The sequence below is a fragment of the Rhagoletis pomonella genome, unplaced genomic scaffold, assembly GCF_013731165.1.
Source record: "Rhagoletis pomonella isolate Grant_MI unplaced genomic scaffold, Rhpom_1.0 Rhpom_scaffold_00014, whole genome shotgun sequence".
In the NCBI taxonomy this organism is placed as follows: domain Eukaryota; kingdom Metazoa; phylum Arthropoda; class Insecta; order Diptera; family Tephritidae; genus Rhagoletis; species Rhagoletis pomonella.
In genome coordinates this window covers 15,785,184-15,804,922 of record NW_023458568.1, presented here as the reverse complement: position 1 = coordinate 15,804,922, position 19,739 = coordinate 15,785,184, and the positions used below count along the sequence as shown (strand labels likewise).

Sequence of the window (19,739 nt, the reverse complement as noted above, 5' to 3'; positions counted from 1 at the left end):
ATGCAGAATAAAAATATGGGTACCAAATGCAAGAGGAAATTTCTTTAGAATTTAAAAATATTAAAATTTTTTGGATTCACAAGGACGAATAGGTAATTTTTTAAGCTGATAAAGTTAGAAGGACGACATACGAGGACTTTATCGTGTTTATATAAGTCCTTAACATACAATTTTTTCAAAAACAATTATTGCGAAATTTCAAGGATAAAATTTTAAAAGGACCTTTTAATTACTTACCAGTCGTTCTGCACCAAAAACTTGAATCTGTTTAAATTCTACAGGATTTCCTCTTTAGTTTGATACCCATACTTCTTCTCTAAGCACGTTTCTCTGAATTTTTTACATCATTTTTTAATTACTGACGTCAGAGTGAAAAACTAAAAACGCAATTTTACTATATTTGGCCCATAGTTTCGTGAATATATATATATATTTGTGTTTAAAATTTACTATCGCGCGGTGTTCAGTGTATAATGAGCTAGACATTTATAAAAAAATGTTAATTATTAAATAAAAAAAGAAATATAGCCAATACTGGTCAAGAAAAGGAGTTTCTATTACTTCAATATTACAAATACCGAAGATCCCGGGATTATTTGCCAAGAATCCCGGGATTTTTGGGACCTTAAAAAGGCCGGGATCCCGGGATTATCATTCCTAGTGTGTGTGCGTAGTGACCCAGTAGAAATCGGTTGTATGCATTCATGAAATATACATAATGTATGAGTGAAATAGTGTGAACAATTCATGCGTAGTCATGAATTTCCACAAATCTCTTGATCTTGAATCGGCAGCTGAGATAGGGCGTTCTTCAAATAAATTCCGGCATAGGGCGTTTTTCAATCAAATTCTGAAGTAGGGCGTTCTTAAAAAGTTTTCTGATATAGAGCGTTGTTCAAAAATTTTCTGAGATAGGGCGTTTTCGAACTGGCTGCCGAGATAGGTCGATCTTCCACTCAGCCATCGATATGTACTTTTTTGTATATACCCGTATGTACCATATATTAAAATGTATCAGAAAGTAGCATTAACATATGAGGATACATATCTTGTAAGAATTCTTTAATGCTGTTCCATTAATGCAGTTTTGTATGTTTGAAACATGAATACAACCATATGCATACAGCAGTAGTACAAGTGTATGGTTAGAGTAAGCATACGCTCTGAGAAACCACACGTGTTAAATGGAAATGAAGGTTCATTTTTACTGGCATGTATGCACAGCAGCAAGCTCATGCCACGGACAGCGATGTCGTATGCATATAATTTCTACTGGGAACTTAGTGACTATCTACATACATAACGTGACTATAGAGGACTGTCTTAATCAACAATATATTTCTATGCTTCCGTTTTCAACACCATCAGCATCATGATTTTGTAGGTATAACAGTAATATTTTAGGGTCCGACAAGTAAATAGCTCGATTAAATACATCTAAAATTCTATGCTGTCTACTGACTACTGATACTTAACTGAAAACAATCATAAATTACTAAGACATGGATGTGAGGTCTCTAGAAAATTTCCAATGCCTATAGCATTTTACTCCGAAGATTCAAGTGAGGCATGGCACAAATTAAATAGAAGAAACATGAAAGAGAGAGCTGGCCAGGACACCAGACAGCATAGAAGTTTAGATGTATTTAATCGAGTTATTTACTTGTCGGATCCTAAAATATCACTATTATACCTCAAAAATCGGTTAAAATTGCGTAAAGAAACTACAAATGTTCCCGCCTAAATTCAAGGAAATCTTATGAAATTCACACAGAATTCATGTTGTTACAGTTTATGAATTGATTTATGTTTTACAGAACTACTACAAACCATGATGCTGATGGTGTTGAAGATGGAAGCATGGAAATATATTGTTGACTGAGATAATCCCCTATATTAACGTTATGTATGTAGATAGTCACTTACCCTGCAGGGACACCGCGGACTAGTGAATCAAATTTCTAGTTCCGTACTAGGTCTTTGTCGTCAAAAAGGAACTAGTCCGATAGGAATTAGATCCCCACCAGTACAAAATCGGCGAAAAGTGGTACTAATTTTTTTCAGTTTTTTTCACTAGAAATCTATATCTAAAGTGACGAATTTAGAACTGGTTCGGAGCTATAGAAAAAGGGATGCAGAACGAACTAGATCTTATTTGTCGAATTTTGAACAAGTTCGGAACTATCGACTAAGGGATGCAGCGGGGGGCTTGTTTACTTTACATAGATATGTGTTCGGTGGCTTTTTCGTTCATATACGCTTCTATTCTGTGCTTCGCAGATGCTTTTTCATAGCTTGGTAATACAAAAATTTGTGTTAACATTTCAACATCTTCGGACCGTCTGGAATCTAACAAATAACAGCGAGCACCTCTGCAAACTCAGCTACAGCTAAAGGTATGTAAACGTACATTTCTTACAATCATTGAAACAAATTTAATTTCAAATTGAAAACACATTTCTTCCAAAATAACTTAAAATCGCATACACGGAAGAGCCAAAAAGATTGAAAAATCATGATACTTTTTTCTTTCGTCTGTCGATTTTAGAACTGGTTCGGAACTATAGAATTTAGGACTAGTTCAGAACTATCGAAAAAGGGATGCAGCGGGGGGCAATTGACACTTCCTAGGACATCGCCATGTTAAATTCGCCAGTTGCTTGCATGCAAAAGAGATTTATCGCGAACCAGTACTGGGTCTAAATGTTCGCACCAGTTCAGAACTAGAGATTTTACCCACAGGATGGTTACTACGCACATACACATACACACAAACATACACACGCACACACAAATGTATGTATCTACGTATACATACCCTCCAGTACTACTGGAGTCAATCGCTACTGCACCGACTCCTAGGTAAGTAGCTACTCTATTAACTCGTGGTAGTGCACATGGTAGTGCAGAGTCGTAAGCAGAATAGCGAAAAACTACGACAGAGGGCGCCCATAAATCACGCAAGTGACTACTTTAGTAACCCCCGGTAGTGCAGAGAGAGCCGATGGTGACTACCGCCTAGGACATTGCCTTGTAAAAGTAATCGCTGAAATACACTGCAAGTAGTCGGTCGGTAATTGACGGTGTTTATTAGGTAGCTACCGATTCAGCAGTCCTGTAGTCACTCCCCCGTACTGCAGGGTATCTATGCATATAAGGACCAATTTTCATCATATATGCATGTGAGATTGTGTACCTAAAAATATATGGATGCGACCCACCACACATATGTATGTGCATATATATGAATGTATATCGCATAAAACGACTTTGAAAAACTTTTAGCTATGTTTAAATCAGAATTTTTTTTTTTAGTTGACCATTGCCCGCGGAATTCACGATAGGGAATTTATTTTTGACGTATCGAAACAGTTTGGCTCTTTTGAGCAATATTTGGAGTTTAAAATAGTATTTAATTTAGGTCTCTATTAATTTTCGATCGCTAGATATTTGCTTATATATATAAATTAATTTTTTTGTAGAACTTTGACCTTGGAATTCAAGGTCGAGAAACTGTTTTTGAAGAATCTGAATAATTTTCCCGTATTCATCAATATTTGGGCTTTATAATGCCGTTTAGTTTATCTCTATCTGGTTTCTCCCGATCGATATTTGATTTTTTCCCAAAACAGAACACAGTGCGACATAGGGATGCTATATTGTGAGGTTGCCATTCCGTCAAGACTGTCAACCATTAGGCGACTCTTACGTCAGCGCCCAGCGTCAGTTATCAGTATGCAAAATATGTAGCATCTATGAGGGAATATGAGACCCTTGGCCACATGGAGAGTTCTTGAGCCAGTTGTTCAGCCAGGATGCTATTATATTCCGCACCATGCTGTGGTGGGAAAATTCCGCGTGGTATTTAACGCATCCGCTCCTAGTTGGAACGGGCTTTCACTCAATGATTTACAGCTCGTTGGATCTCCCATTCAAGATTCGTTAATCAACATTATACTCCGTTTTCGACGTTATGCAATCGCTATCACAGCCGATGTGCCGATGTGGAGAAAATGTTTCACCAGGTACTCGTGGCACCGCAAGATAGAGACTTTTAGCGCATACTTTGGCGTGAATCTCCTTCAGAGGACGTAATTACTTATCGACTGTCTACTGTCACGTATGACATGGCGTCCTCATAATGCGGTAAGAGCTATGCATCAGTGTGCGTACGTCAATTTCGATCAGACTCATGATCGCAATATGGGTTTTATAGCGCGGGACGCCATTCTCTCGTCATTCTACTGGATGATTCTCTTGTATGTCGCTCCGTCTAAGGTGTTATCACTTTAGCAGCCAATATCGACAACATATTGACAGCTGGATGTTTTAAGCTGCGGAAGTGGAATTCAAATAGCGCCACTGTTTTGACTCAGATCGGGAGAGATTGATCGCCTACAGAGTGCTCTATTGATACAAGCCTGGCCTCAGTTTTGGGTCTGCGCTGGAGTCCGGTCGACGACAACTTGCTATTCAATGTGGAACTTAAGCAGCCCGGCGGTATATGCACCAAGCGCAGTGTGCTCAGCGAGGTGGCGAAGCTGTTTGACCCAACAGGGTTCTTATCGCCGGTCGTGGTTGTTGTAAGATATTCATTCAAACTCTTTGGTCCGCAGGTATTGATTGGGATACTCCCCTGACAACTGAATTGTGGGAAACTTAGCTTAAATTTCGCAATGACCTCCATGCTCTCAATATGTTGCGGATACCTCGTTTGCTTGGAATGAAAGAGGAGTCGGCCACCACGCTCTATGGGTTTTTGTGAGGCCAGCCAAAGGGCATATGCAGCTGTGATGTACGCTAAGACGACCGGTCTCCAGGAAAACGTTCACGTGGCTTTAATAACTGCAAGGACTAAGGTAGCACCTTTAAAGGGAGCCACAATACCTCGTTTGGAGCCGTGTGCGGCACTCTTATTATCCGAAAGTCTTCGAAACGTCAGAGAGGCATTAGGATTAGTTGACCAAGTTGCCTATTTGTGGTCTGACTCGACTATCACTCTCTGTTGGCTGCGAAAGCACCCAGGCACGCTGAAACCATATGTATCCAACAGAGTTCGGCAGATACAAGAGCTGAATTTGAAGGATGAATGGCATTATGTACGTTCAACGCAAAATCCAGCCGACTGCGCCAATAGTGGTGTACCGGCTTCAGAACTTTTAAAGCACCGTTTATGATGGAGTGGTCCCTGCTGGCTACGCGACGATAAGGTAGGACCCCCATGTGACCCTAAACTACGTAATGACGAGGAAGCTAAAATAAATAGTGAAAGTAGGGTACCGTGTTTAACCGTCACAGCCACTCATACAGCTTTGACAACGCGACGTTTGGATGGCGAATTTACTCCGCTTACAGATCGATTCAACTCGCTGAAAAAACTTCTGTATACCATGCCTTTAATACTTACGTGGCTTCCGAGAAGCCGTGGCTTTCGGCATCCCACAATTGATGCACAGGAGATCGATGAGGCGTTATAGTGGCTTGTAAGGATCGATCAAGCGAATGTTTTTCTGAAAGACATTAGGTGTCTACAGGGTGGGTTAGCGTTAGCAACTTGTGAGTTGTCTAGTTCCGTTAAACCCTTATCCGGATGATCATGGTCTATTACGGGTTGGAGCTCGCATTACTAAATCTACGTTAATAGAGGCCCATAGGCACCCAATCATTCTTCCGAAATCGACGAGACTAGACAGGCACACATAGACACTCTTAATGGCGGAACCCAGCTGATTCTTCAAACTCTTCGATGTCGCTTTTGGATTATACATGGGAGAGTAGCGGTGCGCAGCCTGATTCTCAAATGTGTCGTTTGTCGTCGCAGCCGAGGTGCTGTCTTAACGCAAAAAATGGCTTCGCTACCTCGACATCGTGTCAATGCGGCTCGACCCTTCATCGCGTCCGGAGTTGATTACTGCGGTCCGTTCAACTTGCGTATTGGATCCAAAAGACCGCGGACCACGGTACATACTTAGCTATTTTTATTTGTATGGCGATGAAAGCTGTCGACATTGAGGTGGCTGATGATCTCTCTACACAGGCTTTTTTAGACGTGTTTACTTGGTTTGTTAGCCGGCGAGGTCCCTGCAGGAACTTGTACAGTGACAACTGTACTGCGTTCGTAGGAGCTAACCACGTTCTGAAGGAAGATTTGGCTGCCTTGTATCACGATCCCGATTGCCCGATGGCATTTCATCACGCCGAGCGCTCCCGACCAGGGGGGGTTGTGGGAAGCAGCTGTAAAATCTGCAAAGCGGCACTTAGTTCGCGTAGTGAAAACGCAAGCCTTGTGGTACTCCCAGCTACAAGCATTGGCGACTCGCATCGAGGCTTGTTTGAAGTCTCGGCCACTCGTACCATTGTACGATGACCCTGAAGATAGGTACGCACTAGCTCTCGTAGACTTTTTAATAGGGTCTCCGATAATAGCCATCCCAGAACTAGTCGTTTCGGAGATTGCCGCCAATCGAGTGAAGCATTGACAATGGTTACGGCTAATGCACCAGATCTTTTGGCAATGACGGAATGAGGAGTATTTGGCAACCTTACAGACTAGGACCAAGTGACAACGAATTCATCCAAACAGCTTATGAATTATTCATATACAAAACGAATGAATGATTTTGGCTTAAAATTTTTTTGAGTTTGAATGAATACCTGTTGTGATATACCCAGCCAGCAGAGAAACGTACTTTTTGCCGACAGTGCAGTTTTCGTACATTTTTCGTATCCGGAAACGTTCAGAAAACGATTTTCATATTTGTTCATTTTTCGTATCCGAAAAATGTCATCATCTTATTTCAAAACAATAATTTTAAAATATTTGTTCAACCTGACAGGCTAACCTAATATTCACGTACGCCGCCAATTTATTGTCAAAAATTTCTCATGCACATGCAACTTGTATGAGATCAACCGAAATTGAACAGCGTGCGTATGAAGCTAACTCAATTTCCAATTTTTGTTCTGCGTGACATTTTGATATGACGTTTCGCTCAATGAAATCAAATGCAAACGCATGCAAGTCAATTTCGGGTGACGCAAAAAAACAAATTCGACGGCATGCGTACCAAAACGCAAGCTGCGAATATTAGGTTAGCCTGTGAGCATTTGAAAACATGTATACGTATTCGCCAGTAGCTGAGTGTGCAGAGAAATGTGCTCCTATTCGTTAGCTTCCAGGAGGTCCCACGTTCGAATTCCGTCAGAAGCAACACATTATTGAAATTGAAATAATTGCTGAATCTTAAATTTTTTTTGTTTTGTTTCCTGTAACTATAAAAACGTTTCTGCGAAGTTCATAATGAAATCATTTTCAACAAAAAATTTACTCAGACAAATTTCAGGAAAACAGCCGAAAGCGCATCCGTTTTACAACCATTTTCTATAGTTTTCTGCACATACGTTTCGGATGAACACTTTAGTGGGAGAACTGATCTGAAAAATGTCCGAAAACGGAATCGGAAAACGGATGAAACATCAGGTTTTTATACGAAATTGTTTCCATTTTCGGATACGTTTCCGGATATTTTGCTGGCTGGGTATGTGTCGACATTACAATATTCAAACAAAGTGAAAATAAATTGAATTGAAATAAATGACAATTTTTTTATTAATATCCAAAAATATTGTTTCTGTGCACATATGTACAAACCTACATATATATGTATGTATCTATTACAATACCATGGTGTTACAATACGAACAAATTTGTTTGTAGAAAAAACTTTAACCGAAATGAGTTTGAATGATTGAATGTTTTCCATTCATTGACTGACCTCTAAATATTTTTTGATTTCAAAATAAAAAAGGTATATATTTTTCGAAATTTTATTTATAACTGAACACAATCCACACCACACACCAAGGCTGTCGTATGATTGCACGCCAAGTTGCAGCCGAGCAATCTCTATTTTCTAATTTAACAGGTGTTATTGAGCAGTTGAACGTGCAACCAGCAATTTTGTATTTATTTATGTCAGACTGTGATCTGACATTTACGATATTAATTTAAAAACTGACTGAAATTTGAAATCTTTGTTATGTAACATATTTGTAAGATACAAAAAAGGTAACGCTACTTCTTAGCAACCATTTTTCATTATAAAGAGCAAGGCTATTGAAAAATCGGGTTGACGGAAAAAAATAGCAAATAAGTAAGTGGAATTACATGAAATTGTATCCTATTAACTTATATTATTTAATGCAGATAATAAACTCCTCCTAATCTACATAAACTCTCCCGTTAACACCCGCAATATTTGTATATTAAAATGAGAATAACAAATACCCAAACGGAGTTCGTGTTATTTTTGCTTTAATTCCCAACAATGCACATAGGGACGAATCGACAATTTAGGACGACAAAAATAGAAAACCCGGAGTCTTTAAATCTTATCACACATACCTTTCTCATACTCCTTATAAACCATTCCACAATCGTCCGCCATATTGGATCCGTCATTTTGATTTTTGAAAATTGAATATCAATTTCGAAATCAGTGACGACGAAAATCTCGGGACACTAAGCTTTATAACAATATAGTCATTTTTTAAAAAATCGTCCGCCATATTGGATCCGCCATTTTGAATTTTGAAAATTTGATTTAATATTCGAAATCAGTGACGACGAAAATGCCTAAATACCAAATTTCATTGAAATCTGTCAAATACGTATGGAGTAAATACCAAGGTTTATAACAATTTATCCATTTTTTTAAATCGTCCGCCATATTGGATTCGCCATTATGAATTTTGGAAATTTGACTTAATATTCGAAATCAGTAACCACGAGAATCCCTTAACAGCAAATTTCTTTGAAATCTGTCAAATACATATGGAGTAAACATTTTTGTTGTCCTAAATTGTCGATTCGTCCCTATGTGCAATGTTGGGAAATGAAATTGTTCCATCCGTACGAAATCTATACAAAAACTGTATTTTTGACTGTAAATTGTATCGACTTTTTAATTCGCTCCAAGGCGCGTCAATACAAGGTGGTGGCAACTGCATATAAGTCCCGTGTATTTTCTTATTGCTTTTTGGTACAGGAGGATGTCAAAACGAAATGGAATGGGAGATAATTTTCGTCATTTCGTTTTGTTGACATCCTAAAGTTGCGCCACTTCGTCTTGAATGACATTCTCCTGTACTAGTGTAGAGACAAAAATATCCAATCAGCTGATCAATCAATACCACCTTGTATTGATGCGCCTTCAATTCGCTCATATATATTCTTAGTAAATGCACACATACATTCCCTTCAAGACCAATGAGTTGATGGCATGCGAAAGTTTACGTGTTAATGTACATACATTTGCATATTTTACACTTTTACAAATTGATTAACATAAATATGTATGCACACATTACCTGGTACACTTCATTAACCAAAAACATTTTCAAGCCATTATTAATGGAATTAGTAATATTAATATTAGGCAATATTCCTAGCTATAGTGCTTATCAAATCTTTACGACACCCACATATCGAAAATATTTGACCATTTATCTTAATATTATTAAATTTTAATTATTTGTTTATAAGAGTACAGTTTATACTTTAACAAAAACCGTATAAATCTAAGGTCCAATCTTTGTTCAACATTAAAAACACAACAAATTTTCGTAAAACTTTCCAGCTTTTTATTTAAATCTTTTTGTAATATTTTGAGATTGAGTTTTGAAGCCCATTGTATAGGCTTCAAAGTTTCTGAGAAATTAATAAAAGATCTTTTGCATGAAAAATGAGCAGGAAAGAATGCTACTCATACGCCATGTACACCTGAGTAACATTCTTTTCTACTCATATTTCATACAAAAGCTCCTTGCGCATTTTCATTTCACCACTCATTCCTTTCTTATTTATGCATCGATTTTCTTCATTGGTAGCTTCATTTTTTTGTAAAGGAACAGGCTTTCATACAAAATAAAAAATTTAGAGAAAAATTCTTATTTTTTTATTATTCTCCTGTTAAAGTTTTAATTACTTTCAGTTTTTCATCAAAAAAACAAAAAATCTGGAATTATCAATTAATTTCTCAGAAACTATCTGGCCTGTCGAAGAGTGGTGTATATACGGCTTCGTATTACGATTGTTCAATTGGTTCGAAAGATATACGTGATTTAGTGGAACCACTCCTTTTTAAGCTGAATAACGGTAAATTGCAAATATCGCAGAAAGTTATCCATAGAGAAAAAAATTATCTTGATTTTCGTTATCACTGAGAAATTCTGCATATGTAGGAGTTGGATAATGGCATCAGGTGAACAAAAAATAACTGTGATCCAGAGTTATCGAAGATATTGCTTCTATTGAAGCTGATTTCGACGATCTACACAATTTTTTTTTAGAGTGTTGCACATATTTACTTGAGCAACGTTTCTTCAAAATAAGGTTTGCGCTGAAATAAGGTTGAAGCTGAAGCTATCAAAATATACAACGCGCATTCATATTTCTTGCACATATTTACTTGAGCAACGTTTCTTCAAAATAAGGTTTGCGCAATTTTATGCTGTAGTAATTGCAAGGAATTCTAATGCTGCTGTTCCTAGAAATCGAGTCACACACTCTAAAAAAAAATTGTGTAGATTTCCTAGCTAAAAGGAAGGTTACTGATTTCCTACCTTATTATTCGCGAAATTACATACTCGATTATTCAACGAATAGTTTGTTTAAATTTCGGACTTTTTAGAGTGTAATATAGCTGCTGTGGTGTGCGTAAATTTACTATGAAAGTGTGTACAAGTTACAAAATACACATCTGCTGTTTGATTTCACTTTTAGAATTGTGTAAAGCCGCTAACAAAAAGGATTTTTACACACGAAAATGTGTAAATGAGAAAAATACATATTCATCGTGTAAATTTACCAAAAAATTTAAAAAATAAACAAAAATATACTCGATTTATAGTCGCATTTTTAAACAGATTTTTTAGAATGAATGCTGCAATACGCTGCTTATCGGCTTGCTGTTAGAGATGAATTAAGCTTTTTACACCATAGCCAAATTTATTTCTGCAAGGGATTGTTGATATTTATGTACGTATTGAAGGTTCACGGTTGCATTTCGTCAGACAAAATCAAGCTAATTTAAGAAGTGACTTATATAATAATCTCACGGATTATTTAAACACAAACGCGAATAATGATGTGTGAAATATTGGGCGGCGCATTGTGCTGCCCTCTTCATTCATCGGTTCACCACGTAATATGTACCAAAACTACATGGACGCTATGTTCATAGTTCAGAATTTTGGAAAACCAAGTTTATTCATCACAATGACATGTAACCCTAATTGGCCTGAAATAGTAGATAACATTGAAAAACACTATGCTTCAAATTTTAGACCATATGTTGTTGTGAGAGTGTTTAAACTCAAATTAAAAGAATTATTAAAATGCATCATGGTTAATAGAATTTTTGGTAACGTTGTTGCGTGCGTTTACACCATAGAATTTCAAAAGCGCGGCTTACCACATGCTCATATTTTAATAACTTTGTCAGAGGATGATAAAATTGTTTCAATTGAAGATATTGATAATGTAGTATGCTGTGAAATACCACAGAATAAACAGTATACAGAAGACGCATGTCGACTATCCAACCAATTTGAATGTATGGCACGAGCGGTGAGGCAAGCAAAGGTATCACAAGCGGCGCTGCCTCTGTTACTTTAGCAGTATTTTCACTCGGCTGACGCTGTTAATTCCATCGTCGCTATTACTACGTTTATGCGACAGAATTCATGAATTCTTCATTTCATGAATTCAAAAATGGTCCCGTTTATGCATAGTTCGCGAATTCATGAAATAAAGTGCCATGAAAAAGTGGCAACGCACTGGCGAGAAACTAAACAGTAGGGTTGTGACTTTTTTGGCCTCCTTTTGAATTTGCAAAAGTCGTTGGTACCAGGCAATGAACCATATTATATTTAAATTGTTATAATATATTTTCAGTTTATTCTATTTGAATTTATTCTATATTTCAACGATTTCACATAACTTTTCCAGTGTTTCAAATCCTGGTTATGCCACTCAAGATTTTTAATCTAAAAACATCGTAACGTGGCGTTGCCGGACTTGCACTTCACGATTTCATGAAATGATGCCGAATTCATGGTAAACTCTGGTGTATAACTGAATTCATGAAATGGTGTTTAAACAGCCAATTTTAACCCAAATTCATGAAATGAATTCGTGAATTAGCCTACGCATAAACTTAGTATATGACAACAAGATGTTAACCAACTTCGTTTTCCATCACGACCAGCGTTGCCGTTTTGATGCAATTGTATATTTTTTAATTCTGTTTTTCTAAATTGTAATATCTGATACTTTTTTGTTCCCAAATGCCGTATTTTGATATTTTCGGCTGGCAGAAATGAATTTTTGAAAACTATGAATGGTATTACTAGTCTAAAGGCAAATATTTTTTTCTTGTTATTTGGAGTCTCACAATTTATATATAGATATTTATAAGTTGATTTGGTAACTCTTATATGGGAAACACAACCCGGAATTTCTTTGCATACGCTACTGTTATAGGACCCCTAAACCACACAAAAACATTACGCAATTTCGGGCTTGCGACGAGCGTTTGTATGGTGTATGGGGTCGTTTGTCCTATATTGCAGTTATTGCGCTAAAATAAAAACAATTTTGTTATTTTGCTAATGCTTGTATTATTGTACAATAATTTGTGCTGCATATGGCGACCACTGCAACATTTTTAGTCTAGTTTTGATTTTGGTGTCCAGATCGTGCTGTAAAATATGGGTAAAAGCGTAGAAAAGAAAATATTTCTTTTTTTATTTAGATTTTTTTACGTTTTAAAGCTGAAGCTATCAAAATATACAACGCGCATTCATATTTCTTGCACATATTTACTTGAGCAACGTTTCTTCAAAATAAGGTTTGCGCTGAAATAAGGTTGAAGCTGCAGCTATCAAAATATACAACGCGCATTCATATTTCTTGCACATATTTACTTGAGCAACGTTTCTTCAAAATAAGGTTTGCGCAATTTTATGCTGTAGAAAATTCCACAATATTGACTTGTACAAATCTCGGGTTGCGCAAGGATTTTGTGTGGTTTAGTGGCCCTATAAGTTTATTTTTATACCCGAGCGCACTTGTGCACAAGGGTATTATAACTTTGTTCACATAACGGTTGTTTGTAACAGGCAAAACGAATCGAGATAGATATAGACAAATGTATACATAAATGATCAGAATGAAAAGAGAAATCGATTAAGCGGTGACTGTCTGTCCGTCCGTCCGTCCGTCCGTCCGTCCGTCCGTCCGTCCGTCCGTCCGTCCGTCCGTCTGTCCGTCTGTGCACACGATAACTCGAGTAAAAATTGAGATATCTTAACGAAACTTGGTACGTGAACTTCTTTTGGGCGTGGGACGGATGGTATTGAAAATGGGCGAAATCGGATAATAACCACGCCTACCTCCCATATAACGGTAATTTTAAGAAATACGAAAACTGCGATATTTTAGTAACTACTGAAGATAATTCACTCAAAATTGATACTTAGAATGAGTTTCAGACGGAAAACATGAATATTATAAATTTTTGGAAAATGGGCGTAGCCACGCCCACTTATGGTTACATGTGTATATCTTGGTAACCGCTGCACCAATTTCTTCCAAACTTGGCACAGTTGTTGGCCTTAGTACAGCATACTAAAAGGGCTGAAAATTTTAAAAATCGGACAATAACCACGCCTACCTCCCATATAACGGTAATTTTCAGAAAAACGAAAACTGCAATATTTTAGTAACTACTGAAGATAATTTACTCAAAATTGATATTTGCAATGAGTTTTAGACGAAAAATAAGAATATTACAAAATTTTGGCAAATGGGCGTAGCCACGCCCACTTATGGTTACATGTGTATATCTTGGTAACCGCTACACCAATTTCTTCCAAACTGGGCACAGTTGTTGGTCCTGGTACAGCATACCAATTGGCCGAAAATTTCTAAAATCGGACAATAACCACGCCCACATCCCATATAACGGTAATTTCGAGAAATACAAAATCTTCGATAAATCAGTAAATATTGAAGCTAATTTATCCAAAATTGATGATTGCAACAATTCTTTACCAAGAAATACGTTTATGACAAAATTTTGGAAAATGGGCGTAGCACCGCCCACTTGTAATCACATATATGTATCTATCAATTTGTACCAAGCTTGGTATGGTTATTGTGCTTGCCACATAAAAGCAAACCGTTGAAAATTGTTGAAATCGGACTAAAATTGAGGCCGCTTTTCATATAACGGTAAATTTCAGATATGCTTGAAATTTCAATATTTCGAAATTTCGCTAATTTACTTAAAATGTATACACCCCGGCTTATCATGTAGCGGTAGCTTTCGGAAAGGTGGAAAACATATATTTAATACTTGCGCCGGGTATTTAATGTTCGGCTCCGCCCGAACTTAGACTTTCTTACTTGTTCGTTATGCAAATAAGCAGACAGAAGCAAGAAATATGATTTTTTTTTTTATAACTATGGATTTAATTATAAAATTTTATTTATTATTTGTTTTTTAAATAATAGTTTAACAAACAACAGTTTTGTTTGCTTTTGATACTTTTTCTGCTTGGCAACTGATAAATTTTTTTCAAGCTCGCGGCAACGGTGATTAGATGTGTGTTTGTGGCGAGATGTTAACTTCATGTTATTCATAGTGGAAGTGATGTCAACTCCTCTGCTCTGTTCCGGCTCGCCATGTTATTCATAGTGGTCGTGATGTTAACTTCTCTGCTCTGGTCCGGGTTGTAATATTACGTCCGCCGAGGAAAAATTAATTTGTATGTGGTGCGTCTTCTGTATACTGTTTATTCTGTGGTAGTAGTCAAGTACATTGTGAACGAAATTGTATTAAAAAAATACAATTGTACAAAGTATGCCAACACCGTTTCCCTTGCCTTGACGTTCTCAGTAAAAAGTTACAAGCGGGGCACGATAGGGTTGTGGAACGCAACTGCAAATATTACCACACACCACAAGCCCTTTATGTGTTTACAGCATTAAAAATTGAAAACTCAAACTCACACACACATTCTCATTTTCAATCTCCAATAAGAACAATTGTGGAAAGTTCTTGTTTCTTTTCATTTTTTAGGTTGTTCCCACGAGCCCGCGGGATTCCGCGGGTGCCCAAAATATCCCACAAAGCGTTCCTCACGCTAGAAAAATGGGCAAATACGTTCCACTTTTGAATCGTAAATGTCTTCTTCTTCGTGCCCTGGCAAGAAAATTTTATGAAACACAAAAATGGAAAATGCCACTAGAGTTTCAGAAAATGTGTATAGGTTAGAGTGGTTTAAAAAAATTTTTTATGGGAATTCATAAACGCTACCTCAAATTATTGTTATTTGTTATCATATATGTAGTACTTCTATATTGCTAGTAAATTCCCAACGGGACTGAAAGTTAGCTGCTCCCCAAAGGAGCAAGTACGGAGCAGTACAAAAGCAAAGTAAAAAATAAATTTTTAAATTTCTAACATTGCTCAGAAATAAATATCATTTTGAGTAGTAACATAAAATATTTTCTTTAGAAAAAAAGTTAATTTATGTGCAAACATGTATGTATGTATGTATTTTCGTATGGATACCACATAGAAAAGAAAAAATACATGTTTATAAGTACACTTAATAAAACCATCAAATGGTTTACAAAAACGCCATTCTTTTATTAAAACCAAAATATAATATAAAAATTAAAATTTGCATGCATCGCTTTTTAAATGTTTTAGTTGAAGCGCTCACCAAGGGCTTCTTTGGGAGCAGCAAGGGAGCGCTTTTTTCTAATGACACACAATGTTAAAATACAATGAAGAATCAAATTAGGAAGGGAGCGCTTACTGCTGAATATGGAGCGCTCCAATAGAACTAATGGAGCGCTTCTGGCCCCGTTGGGTTCAAAGTACATTCCCCAACATCAGAGTGTCGATATATTCAAAAAAGAAAGAGAGATCCGATAAGAGAATGTACTCAAACTGACATTTTTACTTTTCAAAATTAAGGAGCGGTTTAACAAATTCTTATTGAAAAATAATTCACATGAAAAATTAACAAAAAATACAATATTTGTATATATATGAGAAACACTGCAGCTGCTGTGGTGGCAGAGGATAAAGGTACCAGTTACAAAAGGACTTGGCATCAGTTGGCATTTCCAGTTGGCGTCAACAAGCCCAGAACAGAAACGAATAGCGTGCTTTATTGGATCCGGTCAACTATCATATGCCACACAGCTTGTGCAGCATGTGTAAATAAGTTTTGTCTTATGGCGATTTCTTTTCTACAAAAACTGTAGCCTTTTCAATGCCATCTCCTTAGTATTTGTGCGTAGAGGGCACTGAGAAGGCAACAATTTCCAATTTTTCGGATATCGAAAAAACGAAGAGCTTCGAAAAAAGTCGACATATCGAGCCGTAACCGCGAAAAAATTAGGGTTTTTTTTCAAAACTTACTTCTTGAAGCAGAAATACTCTAGGACCTAGAGTCTAGAAGAACAAAAATCTGGCAGAGAGTAAATATTTAGAAAACGAAGTAAATTTTCGCCGAAATGCCGATTCAGAATAAGAAAATAGGCGCAAAGTTTAATGCTTCGATTCCGAAGCGCCCCGCTAATGAGAAATTGGTCATTTAATTTTCTTTTGTGGCGTATGTTTGGACTTTAGGGTGTATGTCGAGAATTTATTTGCACTTTTAGCGGTGATAGCAGTAAATAAACATCATATTCGCTGTAAAAATTTCGAGTTATGGCCCGTCCATGCGTTCTTCAAGTTGTCAAGTCAACTCCGCACAGGTGCAAAGACAGTCTAAGAGCGTTTATGCATCAAAATTTAATTTTGAACAAAATTCGTTTGAGTTAACTGCGGTTTGAAGGAAACATGAGACCGTAAAATTTTATATTTGTTTGTTTAATTCTCTGAACCGCCCCTGTTATGATATGGCACTTCATTCTATGTAGTAATTTACAAATATACACGTACACTTCTACAATCACAACAATTTTCATAGGCGTCTTTCTTTGATTTCGAATTGAAAACACATTGTGATCATATCGATGGCTGAGTGGAAGATCGACCTATCTCGGCAGCCAGTTCGAAAACGCTCTATCTCAAAAAACTTTTCAAGAACGGCATATTTCAGAACTCGTTTCAAAAACGCCCTATCTCAGCTGTCGATTCAAAAACGCCTTATATCAGCATATTTTCGATACATTTTGAAGTGAGATAGGGCGTCTTTGAACCGAATTTTGAAATAGGGTGTTTTTCAATTAAATTCTGAAGTAGGGCGTTCTTGAAAAGTTTTTTGAGATGGCAGTTAAGAGTTTCAAACAAATCCAATCATTTTTTTAAAGTTGGTCCCCATTTTGAATCCACCATTTTGAATTATGAAAATCTGACATCAGATTCGTAATCAGCAACCCCAGAAACCCACTGGAAACGTGTTTAAACCCTTGACAATGCTTAAAACGTTCAGTATCAACGTTTTAATTTTAGTACTTTTTTTTAATTTGATCGCCATACTGGGTCCGCCATTTTGAATTTAAAAAAATCGACTTCAGATTCGTAATCGGCGACCCCAAAAATTCTCGAGTGCCGGGTTTCGAACAAATCCAATCATTTTTTTAAAAAATGGACCGCCATTTTGGATCCGCCATTTTGAATTTCGAAAAACTGACTTGAGATTCCTAATTAGCAACCCCAGAAACCCCCTGGTAACAAGTTCCAACCCATGACAATGCGTAAATCGTTCAGTATCAACGTTTTAATTTTACTAGTGTCTTTTCGACAGCATATTTTCGGGAACTAGACCCATTCTAATTGTCCAAGACAGGAGTGTAATTAAGGGAAAGTTCCCCAATAATACCAGAGTAATTATATGTAAAAACCACATTTTTAGCTGCATTTTAACATGTCAAGAAAATTAAAAAATTGAGAACATCAGCGTTTTATAAAAAACCGACCAGCGCGACCTCTAAGAAAACTTTTTTTTCAAAATAAAAAAATACGTGTCTCTTTTTTATCACAAATAACAATATTCTGATGTAGCGTTTATGAATTTCCAAAAAGAGTGTTTTTATGAACCACTCTAATATAGGTATTTGCTAATTTTATTAGCCATATAAGATAAATACACATAAAATTATTGCTTTTCTCTCAGATTCTCGCAAATGAAATCTCAGCAAGTGTTGCAAATGTTTAATTCACATTTTGCGAGTTAAAAAAAGACGTCAAATGAAAAAGTAGTGAGTAAGCTAAATTGAAATTTTAATTGAATAAACTTTGTTTTCTGCACTTATCAAATCGCAAAAACAAGTGAAACAGTGAGAATGATTTTACCTTGTAATGTTTTTATCATGATTAGCGGATGAATTTAGTTCTCTGAACAGCTTTAGATCTCGACAAACAAACTCTTCCTTTTCACGGCTCGGCAAATAAAAACACTTATTCAGCTTTTGCACATTTCTGGTATATACAATATATAATACATACATAATACATATCAAACACTACAGCTACTGAAATAATACACTTTTCAGGAATGTGTGCAATATACAGGGCCGAAGAAAATAAGCACGAAAAAATCCATTTTAGGCGCTTAGATAAGCACTAAAACATTGGTAAATATGCTTGCAAATATCCCGTAGAGACGAACCATTGGGTTTAAATGTTTGTATCCAAGCAGAAATGCAATTGAAGTTACAGGTTAATAAAAACTAAATCTGTTTTTATGTTATTATTTGTAAACATTTATTTAGTTCGGCGAATAAAAAAAAGGCCAAGAAATGGTCAAGAAAAATTTATTGAGCCAAATTTTCTTAAGCAGTACGAAGTTCTTAAGAAATTTTCTACGCTTTCTGCTATGGTTTGCTAAAGTTTGTTTGTGAAGAGTACAAGACATCCTTAGACAGCAGGCTGTAGAATATCAGATGTCAAAACTCCTTGGACACTACTATTCACACACACGAAATTTTGCATAGCAATTTATTTCTTGACCATTTACTTAAACCAAAATAAACCTGATCGTTAAAATTAAGCTTGGAAACCCTGAATAAGGAAAATAAGCAATTTCATGCAAAAGCTTAAACTTTTCGGCCCTGGCAAAATATAACCTGGGAACTTTAATATTTTCTTTAAAAAATGATTTTTTCACTTCAATTAAAAACCAGTTTCTATCGTGTAAGCATTTTGGCCTTATACCATCTTTTACAACTTCGGTAAAGTTCGCTCTTACTTCGAGATCAAAAAATCGGCCTGTTTAAGTTTGACTTGAAGAATATAATTTCGAACCTCATCAATTTTGCAGAAAAAGGTTATAATTTGACCTATTGTGCCTTTGTGTGTTGACATCAAAACCCACACCACACGTTAGGGAAGAAACTCGTAAACTCGTATTTTTACGTAGATATATATTTTTCCAAGCATACGTATTTTTATGTAGATATATATTTTTCCAAGCATACGTATTTTTATGTAGATATATATTTTTTTCCAAGCAGCCAGCCCAAAATCCTTAATTGCAGCGCTGTGGTCGTTTAGTTGGTATAATTGCCATCTTTATATAAGTTTTGATGACATAAATTAAGAAATGTCTTTAAAAAAATAGTTTCTACCGTGCAAAATTATAACTTGTTGGGTAAGATTTTTTAATACTCATAATAATTACCGCTGCTACTGGAACTAAAATCTCCACAA

At 36.4% G+C, this 19,739-nt stretch overlaps 1 protein-coding gene across 1 annotated transcript in view; it reads right to left on the bottom strand.

Annotated features, from left to right (window-relative positions):
- The window catches only part of LOC118749276 (protein furry-like), a 1,083,341-nt gene extending 1,063,608 nt beyond the window's left edge, over positions 1–19,733 (bottom strand). The window contains exon 1 of the mRNA XM_036484076.1: positions 19,711–19,733. The gene's annotated coding sequence lies outside the window, so the exon portion shown is untranslated. The remainder of the gene's footprint in view (positions 1–19,710) is intronic.
- Positions 19,734–19,739: the final 6 nt, after the last annotated feature.